The sequence below is a fragment of the Denticeps clupeoides genome, unplaced genomic scaffold (assembly GCF_900700375.1).
Source record: "Denticeps clupeoides unplaced genomic scaffold, fDenClu1.1, whole genome shotgun sequence".
NCBI classification, from domain to species: Eukaryota; Metazoa; Chordata; class Actinopteri; order Clupeiformes; family Denticipitidae; genus Denticeps; species Denticeps clupeoides.
Window position 1 is genome coordinate 1 of NW_021629966.1, and position 18,150 is coordinate 18,150.

The 18,150-nt window shown below is 41.0% G+C and overlaps 19 pseudogenes; all 19 read right to left on the minus strand.

The window, feature by feature from the left end:
• Positions 1–851: 851 nt before the first annotated feature.
• Positions 852–970, minus strand: LOC114778491 (uncharacterized; annotated as a pseudogene).
• Positions 971–2,066: 1,096 nt separating this feature from the next.
• On the minus strand, positions 2,067–2,185 carry LOC114778500 (uncharacterized; annotated as a pseudogene).
• A 162-nt stretch (positions 2,186–2,347) lies between these two features.
• Positions 2,348–2,466, minus strand: LOC114778499 (uncharacterized; annotated as a pseudogene).
• Positions 2,467–3,834: 1,368 nt separating this feature from the next.
• On the minus strand, positions 3,835–3,953 carry LOC114778502 (uncharacterized; annotated as a pseudogene).
• Positions 3,954–4,388: 435 nt separating this feature from the next.
• On the minus strand, positions 4,389–4,507 carry LOC114778477 (uncharacterized; annotated as a pseudogene).
• A 161-nt stretch (positions 4,508–4,668) lies between these two features.
• LOC114778468 (uncharacterized) lies at positions 4,669–4,787 on the minus strand (annotated as a pseudogene).
• Positions 4,788–4,947: 160 nt separating this feature from the next.
• LOC114778488 (uncharacterized) lies at positions 4,948–5,066 on the minus strand (annotated as a pseudogene).
• Positions 5,067–5,599: 533 nt separating this feature from the next.
• LOC114778492 (uncharacterized) lies at positions 5,600–5,718 on the minus strand (annotated as a pseudogene).
• Positions 5,719–6,154: 436 nt separating this feature from the next.
• On the minus strand, positions 6,155–6,273 carry LOC114778478 (uncharacterized; annotated as a pseudogene).
• A 708-nt stretch (positions 6,274–6,981) lies between these two features.
• On the minus strand, positions 6,982–7,100 carry LOC114778493 (uncharacterized; annotated as a pseudogene).
• Positions 7,101–7,559: 459 nt separating this feature from the next.
• LOC114778479 (uncharacterized) lies at positions 7,560–7,678 on the minus strand (annotated as a pseudogene).
• Positions 7,679–8,387: 709 nt separating this feature from the next.
• On the minus strand, positions 8,388–8,506 carry LOC114778494 (uncharacterized; annotated as a pseudogene).
• Positions 8,507–9,222: 716 nt separating this feature from the next.
• On the minus strand, positions 9,223–9,341 carry LOC114778484 (uncharacterized; annotated as a pseudogene).
• A 1,747-nt stretch (positions 9,342–11,088) lies between these two features.
• LOC114778469 (uncharacterized) lies at positions 11,089–11,207 on the minus strand (annotated as a pseudogene).
• Positions 11,208–11,643: 436 nt separating this feature from the next.
• Positions 11,644–11,762, minus strand: LOC114778480 (uncharacterized; annotated as a pseudogene).
• Positions 11,763–12,576: 814 nt separating this feature from the next.
• LOC114778495 (uncharacterized) lies at positions 12,577–12,695 on the minus strand (annotated as a pseudogene).
• Positions 12,696–13,131: 436 nt separating this feature from the next.
• Positions 13,132–13,250, minus strand: LOC114778481 (uncharacterized; annotated as a pseudogene).
• Positions 13,251–13,959: 709 nt separating this feature from the next.
• On the minus strand, positions 13,960–14,078 carry LOC114778496 (uncharacterized; annotated as a pseudogene).
• A 716-nt stretch (positions 14,079–14,794) lies between these two features.
• Positions 14,795–14,913, minus strand: LOC114778485 (uncharacterized; annotated as a pseudogene).
• Between the last annotated feature and the right edge of the window lie 3,237 nt (positions 14,914–18,150).

The window sequence follows — 18,150 nt, forward strand, 5'->3', positions numbered from 1 at the left end:
AAGATTGGGCATTCTTTCAGCTGGTTTGTCCGTACACAAACTCTGCTTGAAAATCTTGAACTTTAAACCAAAGGGGCTTGAACACATATCAAAGAGTGAAAACTCCCGCTTTACTGTCAAATTATGAGGAGAAAAAGGCAAAAAATCTAACAAAGCCATGTAAATACTTCATTTTAAAAGTTTTTCAATAGTTAAAGCTACAGCACCTGGTATTCCCAGGTAGTCTCCATCCAAGTACTAACCAGGCCCAAGCCTTCTTAGCTTCTGAGATCAGACAAGATTGGGCATTCTTCAGCTGGTTTGTCTGTACACAAACTCTGCTTGAAATCTTGAACTTTAAGCCAAAGGGGCTTGAAAACATATCAAAGAGTGAAAACTCCCGCTTTACTGTCAAATTATCATGGAGAAAAGGCAAAAAGTTGGAGTGGTAAGCTTTTATTTGCAATACAACAAATAAAGTTGCACACCTTCTAGAGGCAATGCAATACTGGGTCGATGAATGGAGCGGATGGAGCAGGCCCTATTGCCGACTCCCTGTTCTAAAAATCCGCTTAATATGACGTATCAGATATTAAACTGACATCAGGGTGCGTAGCACCTTAAGGCCGAGGGCTGGAAAACCCCACCTAATCGATTCAGCTCCACCCCACTCCATAGCCAAGCCTGTGAATGATCGTTGTAGAGCACGCACAGAAAAAGAATCTGAAGAGAGAAAAAAAAAAAAAAAAAAAAAAAAGAAAAAAGGCGGGGAAAACATATCAAAGAAAGAAAATACTCCATAACTTACTTTAAAAAAAAGTTAACAAAGTGATTGTAAATACTTTCATTTTTAAAAGTTTTACAATAGTTAAAGCTTACAGCACCTGGCATTCCCACGTAGTCTCCCATCCAAGTACTAACCAGGCCCAAGCCTTCTTAGCTTCTGAGATCAGACAAGATTGGGCAATCTTGAGCTGGCATGTCCGTAAGCAAACTCTGCTTGAAAATCTTGGACTTTAAACCAAAAAGGGCTTTGAAAACATTACAAAGTGCGAAAACTCCCGCTTTACTGTCAAATTATGATGGAGAAAAGGCAAAAAAAGCTAACAAAGCCATGTAAATACTTTAATTTAAAAGTTTTTCAATAGTTAAAGCTTAAAGCACCTGGTATTCCCAGGTAGTCTCCCATCCAAGTACTAACCAGGCCCAAGCCTTCTAAGCTCCTGAGATCAGACAAGATTGGGCATTCTTCAGCTGATTTGTCCGTAAGCAAACTCTGCTTGAAAATCTTGAACTTTAAGCCAAAGGGGCTTGAAAACATATGAAAGAGTGAAAACTCCCGCTTTACTGTCAAATTATGATGGAGAAAAGGCAAAAAAGCTAACAAAGCCATGTAAATACTTTCATTTTAAAGGTTTTTCAATAGTTAATGCTTACAGCACCTGGTATTCCCAGGTAGTCTCCCATCCAAGTACTAACCAGGCCCAAGCCTTCTAAGCTCCTGAGATCAGACAAGATTGGGCATTCTTCAGCTGGTTTGTCCGTACTCAAACTCGGCTTGAAAATCTTGAACTTTAAGCCAAAGGGGCTTGAAAACATATCAAAGAGTGAAAACTCCCGTTTTACTGTCAAATTATCATGGAGAAAAGGCAAAAAGTTGGAGTGATAAGCTTTTATTTGCAATACAACAAATAAAGTGCACACCTTCTAGAGGCAATGCAATACTGGGTCGATGAATGGAGCGGATGGAGCAGGCCCTATTGCCGACTCCCTGTTCTAAAAATCCGCTTAATATGACGTATCAGATATTAAACTGACATCAGGGTGCGTAGCACCTTAAGGCCGAGGGCTGGAAAACCCCACCTAATCGATTCAGCTCCACCCCACTCCATAGCCAAGGCTGTGAATGATCGTTGTAGAGCACGCACAGAAAAAGAAACCTGAAGAGAAGTTTAAAAAAAAAAAAAAAAAGAAAGAAAAAAGGCGGGAAAACATATCAAAGAAAGAAAATACTCCATAACTTACTTTAAAAAAAAGTTAACAAAGTGATGTAAATACTTTCATTTTAAAAGTTTTACAATAGTTAAAGCTTACAGCACCTGGCATTCCCACGTAGTCTCCCATCCAAGTACTAACCAGGCCCAAGCCTTCTTAGCTTCTGAGATCAGACAAGATTGGGCAATCTTGAGCTGGCATGTCCGTAAGCAAACTCTGCTTGAAAATCTTGGACTTTAAACCAAAAAGGGCTTTGAAAACATTACAAAGTGCGAAAACTCCCGCTTTACTGTCAAATTATGATGGAGAAAAGGCAAAAAAAGCTAACAAAGCCATGTAAAAAATTTCATTTTAAAAGTTTTTCAATAGTTAAAGCTTAAAGCACCTGGTATTCCCAGGTAGTCTCCCATCCAAGTACTAAACAGGCCCAAGCCTTCTTAGCTTCTGAGATCAGACAAGATTGGGCATTCTTCAGCTGGTTTGTCCGTAAGCAAACTCTGCTTGAAAATCTTGAACTTTAAGCCAAAGGGGCTTGAAAACATATGAAAGAGTAAAAACTCCTGCTTTACTGTCAAATTATGATGGAGAAAAGGCAAAAAAAGCTAACAAAGCCATGTAAATACTTTCATTTTAAAGGTTTTTCAATAGTTAAAGCTTAAAGCACCTGGTATTCCCAGGTAGTCTCCCATCCAAGTACTAACCAGGCCCAAGCCTTCTAAGCTTCTGAGATCAGACAAGATTGGGCATTCTTCAGCTGGTTTGTCCGTACACAAACTTGGCTTGAAAATCTTGAACTTTAAGCCAAAGGGGCTTGAAAACACATGAAAGAGTGAAAACTCCCGCTTTACTGTCAAATTATGATGGAGAAAAGGCAAAAAAAAGCTAACAAAGCCATGTAAATACTTTCATTTTAAAAGTTTTTCAATAGTTAATACTATACATGGTATTCCCAGGTAGTCTCCCATCCAAGTACTAAACAGGCCCAAGCCTTCTTAGCTTCTGAGATCAGACAAGATTGAGCATTCTTCAGCTGGTTTGTCCGTACACAAACTCTGCTTGAAAATCTTGAACTTTAAGCCAAAGGGGCTTGAAAACACATGAAAGAGTGAAAACTCCCGCTTTACTGTCAAATTATGATGGAGAAAAGGCAAAAAAAGCTAACAAAGCCATGTAAATACTTTCATTTTAAAAGTTTTTCAATAGTTAAAGCTTACAGCACCTGGTATTCCCAGGTAGTCTCCCATCCAAGTACTAACCAGGTCCAAGCCTTCTTAGCTTCTGAGATCAGACAAGATTGGTCATTCTTCAGCTGGTTTGTCTGTACACAATTTCTGCTTGAAAATCTTGAACTTTAAGCCAAAGGGGCTTGAAAACATATCAAAGAGTGAAAACTCCCGCTTTACTGTCAAATTATCATGGAGAAAAGGCAAAAAGTTGGAGTGATAAGCTTTTATTTGCAATACAACAAATAAAGTGCACACCTTCTAGAGGCAATGCAATACTGGGTCGATGAATGGAGCGGATGGAGCAGGCCCTATTGCCGACTCCCTGTTCTAAAAATCTGCTTAATATGACGTATCAGATATTAAACTGACATCAGGGTGCGTAGCACCTTAAGGCCGAGGGCTGGAAAACCCCACCTAATCGATTCAGCTCCACCCCACTCCATAGCCAAGGCTGTGAATGATCGTTGTAGAGCACGCACAGAAAAAGAAACCTGAAGAGAAGTTTAAAAAAAAAAAAAAAAAGAAAAAAGGCGGGAAAACATATCAAAGAAAGAAAATACTCCATAACTTACTTTAAAAAAAAGTTAACAAAGTGATGTAAATACTTTCATTTTAAAAGTTTTACAATAGTTAAAGCTTACAGCACCTGGCATTCCCACGTAGTCTCCCATCCAAGTACTAACCAGGCCCAAGCCTTCTTAGCTTCTGAGATCAGACAAGATTGGGCAATCTTGAGCTGGCATGTCCGTAAGCAAACTCTGCTTGAAAATCTTGGACTTTAAACAAAAGGGCTTTGAAAAAATTACAAAGTGCGAAAACTCCCGCTTTACTGTCAAATTATAATGGAGAAAAGGCAAAAAAAGCTAACAAAGCCATGTACATACTTTCATTTTAAAAGTTTTTCAATAGTTAATACTATACCTGGTATTCCCAGGTAGTCTCCCATCCAAGTACTAAACAGGCCCAAGCCTTCTTAGCTTCTGAGATCAGACAAGATTGGGCATTCTTCAGCTGGTTTGTCCGTACACAAACTCTGCTTGAAAATCTTGAACTTTAAGCCAAAGGGGCTTGAAAACATATGAAAGAGCGAAACCTCCCGCTTTACTGTCAAATTATGATGGAGAAAAGGCAAAAAAAGCTAACAAAGCCATGTAAATACTTTCATTTTAAAAGTTTTTCAATAGGTAAAGCTTACAGCACCTGGTATTCCCAGGTAGTCTCCCATCCAAGTACTAACCAGGCCCAAGCCTTCTTAGCTTCTGAGATCAGACAAGATTGGGCATTCTTCAGCTGGTTTGTCCGTACACAAACTCTGCTTGAAAATCTTGAACTTTAAACCAAAGGGGCTTGAACACATATCAAAGAGTGAAAACTCCCGCTTTACTGTCAAATTATGATGGAGAAAAGGCAAAAAAAAGCTAACAAAGCCATGTAAATACTTTCATTTTAAAAGTTTTTCAATAGTTAAAGCTTACAGCACCTGGTATTCCCAGGTAGTCTCCCATCCAAGTACTAACCAGGCCCAAGCCTTCTTAGCTTCTGAGATCAGACAAGATTGGGCAATCTTGAGCTGGCATGTCCGTAAGCAAACTCTGCTTGAAAATCTTGGACTTTAAACAAAAGGGCTTTGAAAACATTACAAAGTGCGAAAACTCCCGCTTTACTGTCAAATTATGATGGAGAAAAGGCAAAAAAAGCTAACAAAGCCATGTAAATACTTTCATTTTAAAAGTTTTTCAATAGTTAATGCTTACAGCACCTGGTATTCCCAGGTAGTCTCCCATCCAAGTACTAACCAGGCCCAAGCCTTCTTAGCTTCTGAGATCAGACAAGATTGGGCATTCTTCAGCTGGTTTGTCCGTACACAAACTCTGCTTGAAAATCTTGAACTTTAAGCCAAAGGGGCTTGAAAACATATCAAAGAGTGAAAACTCCCGCTTTACTGTCAAATTATCATGGAGAAAAGGCAAAAAGTTGGAGTGGTAAGCTTTTATTTGCAATACAACAAATAAAGTGCACACCTTCTAGAGGCAATGCAATACTGGGTCGATGAATGGAGCGGATGGAGCAGGCCCTATTGCTGACTTCCTGTTCTAAAAATCCGCTTAATATGACGTATCAGATATTAAACTGACATCAGGGTGCGTAGCACCTTAAGGCCGAGGGCTGGAAAACCCCACCTAATCGATTCAGCTCCACCCCACTCCATAGCCAAGCCTGTGAATGATCGTTTTAGAGCACGCACAGAAAAAGAAACCTGAAGAGAAGTTTAAAAAAAAAAAAAAAAGAAAAAAGGCAGGAAAACATATCAAAGAAAGAAAATACTCCATAACTTACTTTAAAAAAAAGTTAACAAAGTGATGTAAATACTTTCATTTTAAAAGTTTTACAATAGTTAAAGCTTACAGCACCTGGCATTCCCACGTAGTCTCCCATCCAAGTAGTAACCAGGCCCAAGCCTTCTTAGCTTCTGAGATCAGACAAGATTGGGCAATCTTGAGCTGGCATGTCCGTAAGCAAACTCTGCTTGAAAATCTTGGACTTTAAACAAAAGGGCTTTGAAAACATTACAAAGTGCGAAAACTCCTGCTTTACTGTCAAATTATGATGGAGAAAAGGCAAAAAAAGCTAACAAAGCCATGTAAATACTTTCATTTTAAAAGTTTTTCAATAGTTAATACTATACCTGGTATTCCCAGGTAGTCTCCCATCCAAGTACTAAAACAGGCCCAAGCCTTCTTAGCTTCTGAGATCAGACAAGATTGGGCATTCTTCAGCTGGTTTGTCCGTACACAAACTCTGCCAGAAAATCTTGAACTTTAAGCCAAAGGGGCTTGAAAACATATGAAAGAGTGAAAACTCCCGCTTTACTGTCAAATTATGATGGAGAAAAGGCAAAAAAAGCTAACAAAGCCATGTAAATACTTTCATTTTAAAAGTTTTTCAATAGTTAAAGCTTACAGCACCTGGTATTCCCAGGTAGTCTCCCATCCAAGTACTAACCAGGCCCAAGCCTTCTTAGCTTCTGAGATCAGACAAGATTGGGCATTCTTCAGCTGGTTTGTCCGTACACAAACTCTGCTTGAAAATCTTGAACTTTAAACCAAAGGGGCTTGAACACATATCAAAGAGTGAAAACTCCTGGTATTCCCAGGTAGTCTCCCATCCAAGTACTAACCAGGCCCAAGCCTTCTAAGCTTCTGAGATCAGACAAGATTGGGCATTCTTCAGCTGGTTTGTCCGTACACAAACTCGGCTTGAAAATCTTGAACTTTAAGCCAAAGGGGCTTGAAAACATATCAAAGAGTGAAAACTCCCGCTTTACTGTCAAATTATCATGGAGAAAAGGCAAAAAGTTGGAGTGGTAAGCTTTTATTTGCAATACAACAAATAAAGTGCACACCTTCTAGAGGCAATGCAATACTGGGTCGATGAATGGAGCGGATGGAGCAGGCCCTATTGCTGACTTCCTGTTCTAAAAATCCGCTTAATATGACGTATCAGATATTAAACTGACATCAGGGTGCGTAGCACCTTAAGGCCGAGGGCTGGAAAACCCCACCTAATCGATTCAGCTCCACCCCACTCCATAGCCAAGCCTGTGAAAGATCGTTTTAGAGCACGCACAGAAAAAGAAACCTGAAGAGAAGTTTAAAAAAAAAAAAAAAAGAAAAAAGGCAGGAAAACATATCAAAGAAAGAAAATACTCCATAACTTACTTTAAAAAAAAGTTAACAAAGTGATGTAAATACTTTCATTTTAAAAGTTTTACAATAGTTAAAGCTTACAGCACCTGGCATTCCCACGTAGTCTCCCATCCAAGTAGTAACCAGGCCCAAGCCTTCTTAGCTTCTGAGATCAGACAAGATTGGGCAATCTTGAGCTGGCATGTCCGTAAGCAAACTCTGCTTGAAAATCTTGGACTTTAAACAAAAGGGCTTTGAAAACATTACAAAGTGCGAAAACTCCCGCTTTACTGTCAAATTATGATGGAGAAAAGGCAAAAAAAGCTAACAAAGCCATGTAAATACTTTCATTTTAAAAGTTTTTCAATAGTTAATACTATACCTGGTATTCCCAGGTAGTCTCCCATCCAAGTACTAACCAGGCCCAAGCCTTCTTAGCTTCTGAGATCAGACAAGATTGGGCATTCTTCAGCTGGTTTGTCCGTACACAAACTCTGCGGTTTGTCCATACACAAACTCTGCTTGAAAATCTTGAACTTTAAGCCAAAGGGGCTTGAAAACATATGAAAGAGTGAAAACTCCCGCTTTACTGTCAAATTATGATGGAGAAAAGGCAAAAAAAGCTAACAAAGCCATGTAAATACTTTCATTTTAAAAGTTTTTCAATAGTTAAAGCTTACAGCACCTGGTATTCCCAGGTAGTCTCCCATCCAAGTACTAACCAGGCCCAAGCCTTCTTAGCTTCTGAGATCAGACAAGATTGGGCATTCTTCAGCTGGTTTGTCCGTACACAAACTCTGCTTGAAAATCTTGAACTTTAAACCAAAGGGGCTTGAACACATATCAAAGAGTGAAAACTCCTGGTATTCCCAGGTAGTCTCCCATCCAAGTACTAACCAGGCCCAAGCCTTCTTAGCTTCTGAGATCAGACAAGATTGGGCATTCTTCAGCTGGTTTGTCCGTACACAAACTCGGCTTGAAAATCTTGAACTTTAAGCCAAAGGGGCTTGAAAACATATCAAAGAGTGAAAACTCCCGCTTTACTGTCAAATTATCATGGAGAAAAGGCAAAAAGTTGGAGTGGTAAGCTTTTATTTGCAATACAACAAATAAAGTGCACACCTTCTAGAGGCAATGCAATACTGGGTCGATGAATGGAGCGGATGGAGCAGGCCCTATTGCTGACTTCCTGTTCTAAAAATCCGCTTAATATGACGTATCAGATATTAAACTGACATCAGGGTGCGTAGCACCTTAAGGCCGAGGGCTGGAAAACCCCACCTAATCGATTCAGCTCCACCCCACTCCATAGCCAAGCCTGTGAATGATCGTTTTAGAGCACGCACAGAAAAAGAAACCTGAAGAGAAGTTTAAAAAAAAAAAAAAAAAGAAAAAAGGCAGGAAAACATATCAAAGAAAGAAAATACTCCATAACTTACTTTAAAAAAAAGTTAACAAAGTGATGTAAATACTTTCATTTTAAAAGTTTTACAATAGTTAAAGCTTACAGCACCTGGCATTCCCACGTAGTCTCCCATCCAAGTAGTAACCAGGCCCAAGCCTTCTTAGCTTCTGAGATCAGACAAGATTGGGCAATCTTGAGCTGGCATGTCCGTAAGCAAACTCTGCTTGAAAATCTTGGACTTTAAACAAAAGGGCTTTGAAAACATTACAAAGTGCGAAAACTCCTGCTTTACTGTCAAATTATGATGGAGAAAAGGCAAAAAAAAGCTAACAAAGCCATGTAAATACTTTCATTTTAAAAGTTTTTCAATAGTTAATACTATACCTGGTATTCCCAGGTAGTCTCCCATCCAAGTACTAAAACAGGCCCAAGCCTTCTTAGCTTCTGAGATCAGACAAGATTGGGCATTCTTCAGCTGGTTTGTCCGTACACAAACTCTGCTTGAAAATCTTGAACTTTAAGCCAAAGGGGCTTGAAAACATATGAAAGAGTGAAAACTCCCGCTTTACTGTCAAATTATGATGGAGAAAAGGCAAAAAAAGCTAACAAAGCCATGTAAATACTTTCATTTTAAAAGTTTTTCAATAGTTAAAGCTTACAGCACCTGGTATTCCCAGGTAGTCTCCCATCCAAGTACTAATCAGGCCCAAGCCTTCTAAGCTTCTGAGATCCGACAAGATTGGGCATTCTTCAGCTGGTTTGTCCGTACACAAACTCTGCTTGAAAATCTTGAACTTTAAGCCAAAGGGGCTTGAACACATATCAAAGAGTGAAAACTCAAGCTTTACTGTCAAATTATGATGGAGAAAAGGCAAAAAAAGCTAACAAAGCCATGTAAATACTTTCATTTTAAAAGTTTTTCAATAGTTAAAGCTTACAGCACCTGGTATTCCCAGGTAGTCTCCCATCCAAGTACTAACCAGGCCCAAGCCTTCTTAGCTTCTGAGATCAGACAAGATTGGGCATTCTTCAGCTGGTTTGTCTGTACACAAACTCTGTTTGAAAATCTTGAACTTTAAGCCAAAGGGGCTTGAAAACATATCAAAGAGTGAAAACTCCCGCTTTACTGTCAAATTATCATGGAGAAAAGGCAAAAAGTTGGAGTGGTAAGCTTTTATTTGCAATACAACAATTAAAGTGCACACCTTCTAGAGGCAATGCAATACTGGGTCGATGAATGGAGCGGATGGAGCAGGCCATATTGCCGAGTCCCTGTTCTAAAAATCCGCTTAATATGACGTATCAGATATTAAACTGACATCAGGGTGCGTAGCACCTTAAGGCCGAGGGCTGGAAAACCCCACCTAATCGATTCAGCTCCACCCCACTCCATAGCCAAGCCTGTGAATGATCGTTGTAGAGCACGCACAGAAAAAGAAACCTGAAGAGAAGTTTAAAAAAAAAAAAAAAAAAAAAAGAAAAAAGGCGGGAAAACATATCAAAGAAAGAAAATACTCCATAACTTACTTTAAAAAAAAGTTAACAAAGTGATGTAAATACTTTCATTTTAAAAGTTTTACAATAGTTAAAGCTTACAACACCTGGCATTCCCACGTAGTCTCCCATCCAAGTAGTAACCAGGCCCAAGCCTTCTTAGCTTCTGAGATCAGACAAGATTGGGCAATCTTGAGCTGGCATGTCGGTAAGCAAACTCTGCTTGAAAATCTTGGACTTTAAACAAAAGGGCTTTGAAAACATTACAAAGTGCGAAAACTCCCGCTTTACTGTCAAATTATGATGGAGAAAAGGCAAAAAAAGCTAACAAAGCCATGTAAATACTTTCATTTTAAAAGTTTTTCAATAGTTAAAGCTTACAGCACCTGGCACTCCCACGTAGTCTCCCATCCAAGTACTAACCACGCCCAAGACTTCTTAGCTTCTGAGATCAGACAAGAATGGGCAATCTTGAGCTGGCATGTCCGTAAGCAAACTCTGCTTGAAAATCTTGGACTTTAAACAAAAGGGCTTTGAAAACATTACAAAGTGCGAAAACTCCCGCTTTACTGTCAAATTATGATGGAGAAAAGGCAAAAAAAGCTAACAAAGCCATGTAAATACTTTCATTTTAAAAGTTTTTCAATATTTAATGCTTACAGCACCTGGTATTCCCAGGTAGTCTCCCATCCAAGTACTAACCAGGCCCAAGCCTTCTTAGCTGCTGAGATCAGACAAGATTGGGCATTCTTCAGCTGGTTTTCCGTACACAAACTCTGCTTGAAAATCTTGAACTTTAAGCCAAAGGGGCTTGAAAACATATCAAAGAGTGAAAACTCCCGCTTTACTGTCAAATTATCATGGAGAAAAGGCAAAAAGTTGGAGTGGTAAGCTTTTATTTGCAATACAAAAAATAAAGTGCACACCTTCTAGAGGCAATGCAATACTGGGTCGATGAATGGAGCGGATGGAGCAGGCCCTTTTGCCGACTCCCTGTTCTAAAAATCCGCTTAATATGACGTATCAGATATTAAACTGACATCAGGGTGCGTAGCACCTTAAGGCCGAAGGCTGGAAAACCCCACCTAATCGATTCAGCTCCACCCTACTCCATAGCCAAGCCTGTGAATGATCGTTGTAGAGCACGCACAGAAAAATAAACCTGAAGAGAAGTTTAAAAAAAAAAAAAAAGAAAAAAGCCGGGAAAACATATCAAAGAAAGAAAATACTCCATAACTTACTTTAAAAAAAAGTTAACAAAGTGATGTAAATACTTTCATTTTAAAAGTTTTACAATAGTTAAAGCTTACAGCACCTGGCATTCCCACGTAGTCTCCCATCCAAGTACTAACCAGGCCCAAGCCTTCTTAGCTTCTGAGATCAGACAAGATTGGGCAATCTTGAGCTGGCATGTCCGTAAGCAAACTCTGCTTGAAAATCTTGGACTTTAAACAAAAGGGCTTTGAAAAAATTACAAAGTGCGAAAACTCCCGCTTTACTGTCAAATTATAATGGAGAAAAGGCAAAAAAAGCTAACAAAGCCATGTAAATACTTTCATTTTAAAAGTTTTTCAATAGTTAATACTATACCTGGTATTCCCAGGTAGTCTCCCATCCAAGTACTAAACAGGCCCAAGCCTTCTTAGCTTCTGAGATCAGACAAGATTGGGCATTCTTCAGCTGGTTTGTCCGTACACAAACTCTGCTTGAAAATCTTGAACTTTAAACCAAAGGGGCTTGAACACATATCAAAGAGTGAAAACTCCCGCTTTACTGTCAAATTATGATGGAGAAAAGGCAAAAAAAAGCTAACAAAGCCATGTAAATACTTTCATTTTAAAAGTTTTTCAATAGTTAAAGCTTACAGCACCTGGTATTCCCAGGTAGTCTCCCATCCAAGTACTAACCAGGCCCAAGCCTTCTTAGCTTCTGAGATCAGACAAGATTGGGCAATCTTGAGCTGGCATGTCCGTAAGCAAACTCTGCTTGAAAATCTTGGACTTTAAACAAAAGGGCTTTGAAAACATTACAAAGTGCGAAAACTCCCGCTTTACTGTCAAATTATGATGGAGAAAAGGCAAAAAAAGCTAACAAAGCCATGTAAATACTTTCATTTTAAAAGTTTTTCAATAGTTAATGCTTACAGCACCTGGTATTCCCAGGTAGTCTCCCATCCAAGTACTAATCAGGCCCAAGCCTTCTAAGCTTCTGAGATCAGACAAGATTGGGCATTCTTCAGCTGGTTTGTCCGTACACAAACTCGGCTTGAAAATCTTGAACTTTAAGCCAAAGGGGCTTGAAAACATATCAAAGAGTGAAAACTCCCGCTTTACTGTCAAATTATCATGGAGAAAAGGCAAAAAGTTGGAGTGGTAAGCTTTTATTTGCAATACAACAAATAAAGTGCACACCTTCTAGAGGCAATGCAATACTGGGTCGATGAATGGAGCGGATGGAGCAGGCCCTATTGCTGACTTCCTGTTCTAAAAATCCGCTTAATATGACGTATCAGATATTAAACTGACATCAGGGTGCGTAGCACCTTAAGGCCGAGGGCTGGAAAACCCCACCTAATCGATTCAGCTCCACCCCACTCCATAGCCAAGCCTGTGAATGATCGTTTTAGAGCACGCACAGAAAAAGAAACCTGAAGAGAAGTTTAAAAAAAAAAAAAAAAAAGAAAAAAGGCAGGAAAACATATCAAAGAAAGAAAATACTCCATAACTTACTTTAAAAAAAAGTTAACAAAGTGATGTAAATACTTTCATTTTAAAAGTTTTACAATAGTTAAAGCTTACAGCACCTGGCATTCCCACGTAGTCTCCCATCCAAGTAGTAACCAGGCCCAAGCCTTCTTAGCTTCTGAGATCAGACAAGATTGGGCAATCTTGAGCTGGCATGTCCGTAAGCAAACTCTGCTTGAAAATCTTGGACTTTAAACAAAAGGGCTTTGAAAACATTACAAAGTGCGAAAACTCCTGCTTTACTGTCAAATTATGATGGAGAAAAGGCAAAAAAAGCTAACAAAGCCATGTAAATACTTTCATTTTAAAAGTTTTTCAATAGTTAATACTATACCTGGTATTCCCAGGTAGTCTCCCATCCAAGTACTAAAACAGGCCCAAGCCTTCTTAGCTTCTGAGATCAGACAAGATTGGGCATTCTTCAGCTGGTTTGTCCGTACACAAACTCTGCCTGAAAATCTTGAACTTTAAGCCAAAGGGGCTTGAAAACATATGAAAGAGTGAAAACTCCCGCTTTACTGTCAAATTATGATGGAGAAAAGGCAAAAAAAGCTAACAAAGCCATGTAAATACTTTCATTTTAAAAGTTTTTCAATAGTTAAAGCTTACAGCACCTGGTATTCCCAGGTAGTCTCCCATCCAAGTACTAACCAGGCCCAAGCCTTCTTAGCTTCTGAGATCAGACAAGATTGGGCATTCTTCAGCTGGTTTGTCCGTACACAAACTCTGCTTGAAAATCTTGAACTTTAAACCAAAGGGGCTTGAACACATATCAAAGAGTGAAAACTCCTGGTATTCCCAGGTAGTCTCCCATCCAAGTACTAACCAGGCCCAAGCCTTCTTAGCTTCTGAGATCAGACAAGATTGGGCATTCTTCAGCTGGTTTGTCCGTACACAAACTCTGCTTGAAAATCTTGAACTTTAAGCCAAAGGGGCTTGAAAACATATCAAAGAGTGAAAACTCCCGCTTTACTGTCAAATTATCATGGAGAAAAGGCAAAAAGTTGGAGTGGTAAGCTTTTATTTGCAATACAACAAATAAAGTGCACACCTTCTAGAGGCAATGCAATACTGGGTCGATGAATGGAGCGGATGGAGCAGGCCCTATTGCTGACTTCCTGTTCTAAAAATCCGCTTAATATGACGTATCAGATATTAAACTGACATCAGGGTGCGTAGCACCTTAAGGCCGAGGGCTGGAAAACCCCACCTAATCGATTCAGCTCCACCCCACTCCATAGCCAAGCCTGTGAATGATCGTTTTAGAGCACGCACAGAAAAAGAAACCTGAAGAGAAGTTTAAAAAAAAAAAAAAAAAGAAAAAAGGCAGGAAAACATATCAAAGAAAGAAAATACTCCATAACTTACTTTAAAAAAAAGTTAACAAAGTGATGTAAATACTTTCATTTTAAAAGTTTTACAATAGTTAAAGCTTACAGCACCTGGCATTCCCACGTAGTCTCCCATCCAAGTAGTAACCAGGCCCAAGCCTTCTTAGCTTCTGAGATCAGACAAGATTGGGCAATCTTGAGCTGGCATGTCCGTAAGCAAACTCTGCTTGAAAATCTTGGACTTTAAACAAAAGGGCTTTGAAAACATTACAAAGTGCGAAAACTCCTGCTTTACTGTCAAATTATGATGGAGAAAAGGCAAAAAAAGCTAACAAAGCCATGTAAATACTTTCATTTTAAAAGTTTTTCAATAGTTAATACTATACCTGGTATTCCCAGGTAGTCTCCCATCCAAGTACTAAAACAGGCCCAAGCCTTCTTAGCTTCTGAGATCAGACAAGATTGGGCATTCTTCAGCTGGTTTGTCCGTACACAAACTCTGCTTGAAAATCTTGAACTTTAAGCCAAAGGGGCTTGAAAACATATGAAAGAGTGAAAACTCCCGCTTTACTGTCAAATTATGATGGAGAAAAGGCAAAAAAAGCTAACAAAGCCATGTAAATACTTTCATTTTAAAAGTTTTTCAATAGTTAAAGCTTACAGCACCTGGTATTCCCAGGTAGTCTCCCATCCAAGTACTAATCAGGCCCAAGCCTTCTAAGCTTCTGAGATCCGTACAAGATTGGGCATTCTTCAGCTGGTTTGTCCGTACACAAACTCTGCTTGAAAATCTTGAACTTTAAGCCAAAGGGGCTTGAACACATATCAAAGAGTGAAAACTCAAGCTTTACTGTCAAATTATGATGGAGAAAAGGCAAAAAAAGCTAACAAAGCCATGTAAATACTTTCATTTTAAAAGTTTTTCAATAGTTAAAGCTTACAGCACCTGGTATTCCCAGGTAGTCTCCCATCCAAGTACTAACCAGGCCCAAGCCTTCTTAGCTTCTGAGATCAGACAAGATTGGGCATTCTTCAGCTGGTTTGTCTGTACACAAACTCTGTTTGAAAATCTTGAACTTTAAGCCAAAGGGGCTTGAAAACATATCAAAGAGTGAAAACTCCCGCTTTACTGTCAAATTATCATGGAGAAAAGGCAAAAAGTTGGAGTGGTAAGCTTTTATTTGCAATACAACAATAAAGTGCACACCTTCTAGAGGCAATGCAATACTGGGTCGATGAATGGAGCGGATGGAGCAGGCCATATTGCCGAGTCCCTGTTCTAAAAATCCGCTTAATATGACGTATCAGATATTAAACTGACATCAGGGTGCGTAGCACCTTAAGGCCGAGGGCTGGAAAACCCCACCTAATCGATTCAGCTCCACCCCACTCCATAGCCAAGCCTGTGAATGATCGTTGTAGAGCACGCACAGAAAAAGAAACCTGAAGAGAAGTTTAAAAAAAAAAAAAAAAAAAAAAAAAAAAAAAGGCGGGAAAACATATCAAAGAAAGAAAATACTCCATAACTTACTTTAAAAAAAAGTTAACAAAGTGATGTAAATACTTTCATTTTAAAAGTTTTACAATAGTTAAAGCTTAAAGCACCTGGCATTCCCACGTAGTCTCCCATCCAAGTAGTAACCAGGCCCAAGCCTTCTTAGCTTCTGAGATCAGACAAGATTGGGCAATCTTGAGCTGGCATGTCGGTAAGCAAACTCTGCTTGAAAATCTTGGACTTTAAACAAAAGGGCTTTGAAAACATTACAAAGTGCGAAAACTCCCGCTTTACTGTCAAATTATGATGGAGAAAAGGCAAAAAAAGCTAACAAAGCCATGTAAATACTTTCATTTTAAAAGTTTTTCAATAGTTAAAGCTTACAGCACCTGGCACTCCCACGTAGTCTCCCATCCAAGTACTAACCACGCCCAAGACTTCTTAGCTTCTGAGATCAGACAAGAATGGGCAATCTTGAGCTGGCATGTCCGTAAGCAAACTCTGCTTGAAAATCTTGGACTTTAAACAAAAGGGCTTTGAAAACATTACAAAGTGCGAAAACTCCCGCTTTACTGTCAAATTATGATGGAGAAAAGGCAAAAAAAGCTAACAAAGCCATGTAAATACTTTCATTTTAAAAGTTTTTCAATATTTAATGCTTACAGCACCTGGTATTCCCAGGTAGTCTCCCATCCAAGTACTAACCAGGCCCAAGCCTTCTTAGCTGCTGAGATCAGACAAGATTGGGCATTCTTCAGCTGGTTTTCCGTACACAAACTCTGCTTGAAAATCTTGAACTTTAAGCCAAAGGGGCTTGAAAACATATCAAAGAGTGAAAACTCCCGCTTTACTGTCAAATTATCATGGAGAAAAGGCAAAAAGTTGGAGTGGTAAGCTTTTATTTGCAATACAACAAATAAAGTGCACACCTTCTAGAGGCAATGCAATACTGGGTCGATGAATGGAGCGGATGGAGCAGGCCCTATTGCCGACTCCCTGTTCTAAAAATCCGCTTAATATGACGTATCAGATATTAAACTGACATCAGGGTGCGTAGCACCTTAAGGCCGAGGGCTGGAAAACCCCACCTAATCGATTCAGCTCCACCCCACTCCATAGCCAAGCCTGTGAATGATCGTTGTAGAGCACGCACAGAAAAAGAAACCTGAAGAGAAGTTTAAAAAAAAAAAAAAAAAGAAAAAAGGCGGGAAAACATATCAAAGAAAGAAAATACTCCCCCCTTACACTTATTCTTTTCCAAACAAAGTTAACAAGTGATAGTAGAATACTTTCATTTTAAAAGTTTTACAATAGTTAAAGCTTACAGCACCTGGCATTCCCATGTAGTCTCCCATCCAAGTACTAACTAGTCCCAAGCCTTCTTAGTGTCAGGATTGCCTGCAGCTGGGCTCCACACCGGAATCCAATCCTGACGCCCCATAAATGCCGGAAGTTTCCGCCCGTTCGGGGTCGCTGGCATTTTCGTGAACTTGATATTGTAACCGCGTTAGGTTTTCGTCATTTCAGTTCTGGCAATCGCCCACACGCCTACGGGTTTGTTTAAGTGCTCTTATTTTAAGTTAAACTGTTTTCAGGCCACCGAGCCATTGTTTTTCTTTGAGTTTATGTTTTGTTTATGAAATAAACCCCCTTCCAACATGTCAGACCTCTGCGCTTCCTTCCCCGTAAGTCCGTAGTCGTGACAGAATTGCCAGCGACCCCCCAAAAGCGCAGAGGTGGAAAGCAGAGGAGAAGAAACGCCGCGAAGGACGCAGCCCGGCGCGGCGAACGCGGACGGCAGGGGAGAGACGCGCCGCCCGTTCTGGTGGAGCGTTTTCTCCCCGAGAAGCCGTGGTACGCGGCGCCGCGTGATGACGTCACCCCCGGGAAACTCCGCGAAACCCGGAAGCGACAACGTCGGCGGGTGAGTGGGCGGAGCGAGGACGTTGGCGTCGGCAGCAGCGAGGAAGTGATGTGGGCAGCGAGCGCAGTAGATGCGACCCCCACGATCTTCGCCATGTCGAGCCAAGAACTCTGCGCTCTGCTGGCAAGGCTCCCTGTGGACTGGGACGACACGGACGATGACGAGAGCACGGGAGACGAGAGTTGGGCTCCGCCCATCGCGGCAGTCTGCGATCGTCGTAAGGTCCGTGGGGACCCACGTCACTTCCAGGGGGGTGAGAAGCGGCAACAACAACGGCGGCGTTCCTCCAGCGAGGAGGTGGGCAGCCTCCAGCCCGAATGGCCAGAGTACTGCCCATGGGAGCTTATCGCGCCATGGGTCCAGGATGTCCGCAGGTGGACGACCCTTGGAGTCACCGGTGGGAGGACAACGGATGACGAAAGCGATGATGACGTGGATTTTCGGTGGGCGGTCGTTGCCGGGATGGCTCCGCCAGCGTGCGCGTCCGAGATCATCGCGGCGTCCGTGATGACCCATGTGACTTCCGGGGGTACGAGGTGGACACGGACGACGACCAGGATGACGCCGTTTGGGGCAGTCGGTGCCGGGATGGCTCCGCCCATCGCGCCCATCCAGGATCGTCACGAGGTCCGTGGAAACCCACGTCCCTCCCAGCAGTGTGAGGAAAGCTGGTGGAAGAGGGCGACGGGAGGTCGCCAGCCAGCAACTGCGCTGCCGGGACTGCCTCACAGGGAATCCTCCATTCCTGCTCCAGTCGCCGACCCGCCTTCCCTCTGCCCGGACGTTCCCCAGCGAAATGGCAGCGCAGCACCAGCGCCCACACCTGCTGGAGAAGACGTCCACCCCCCTCCACCACCACACACCTACCACC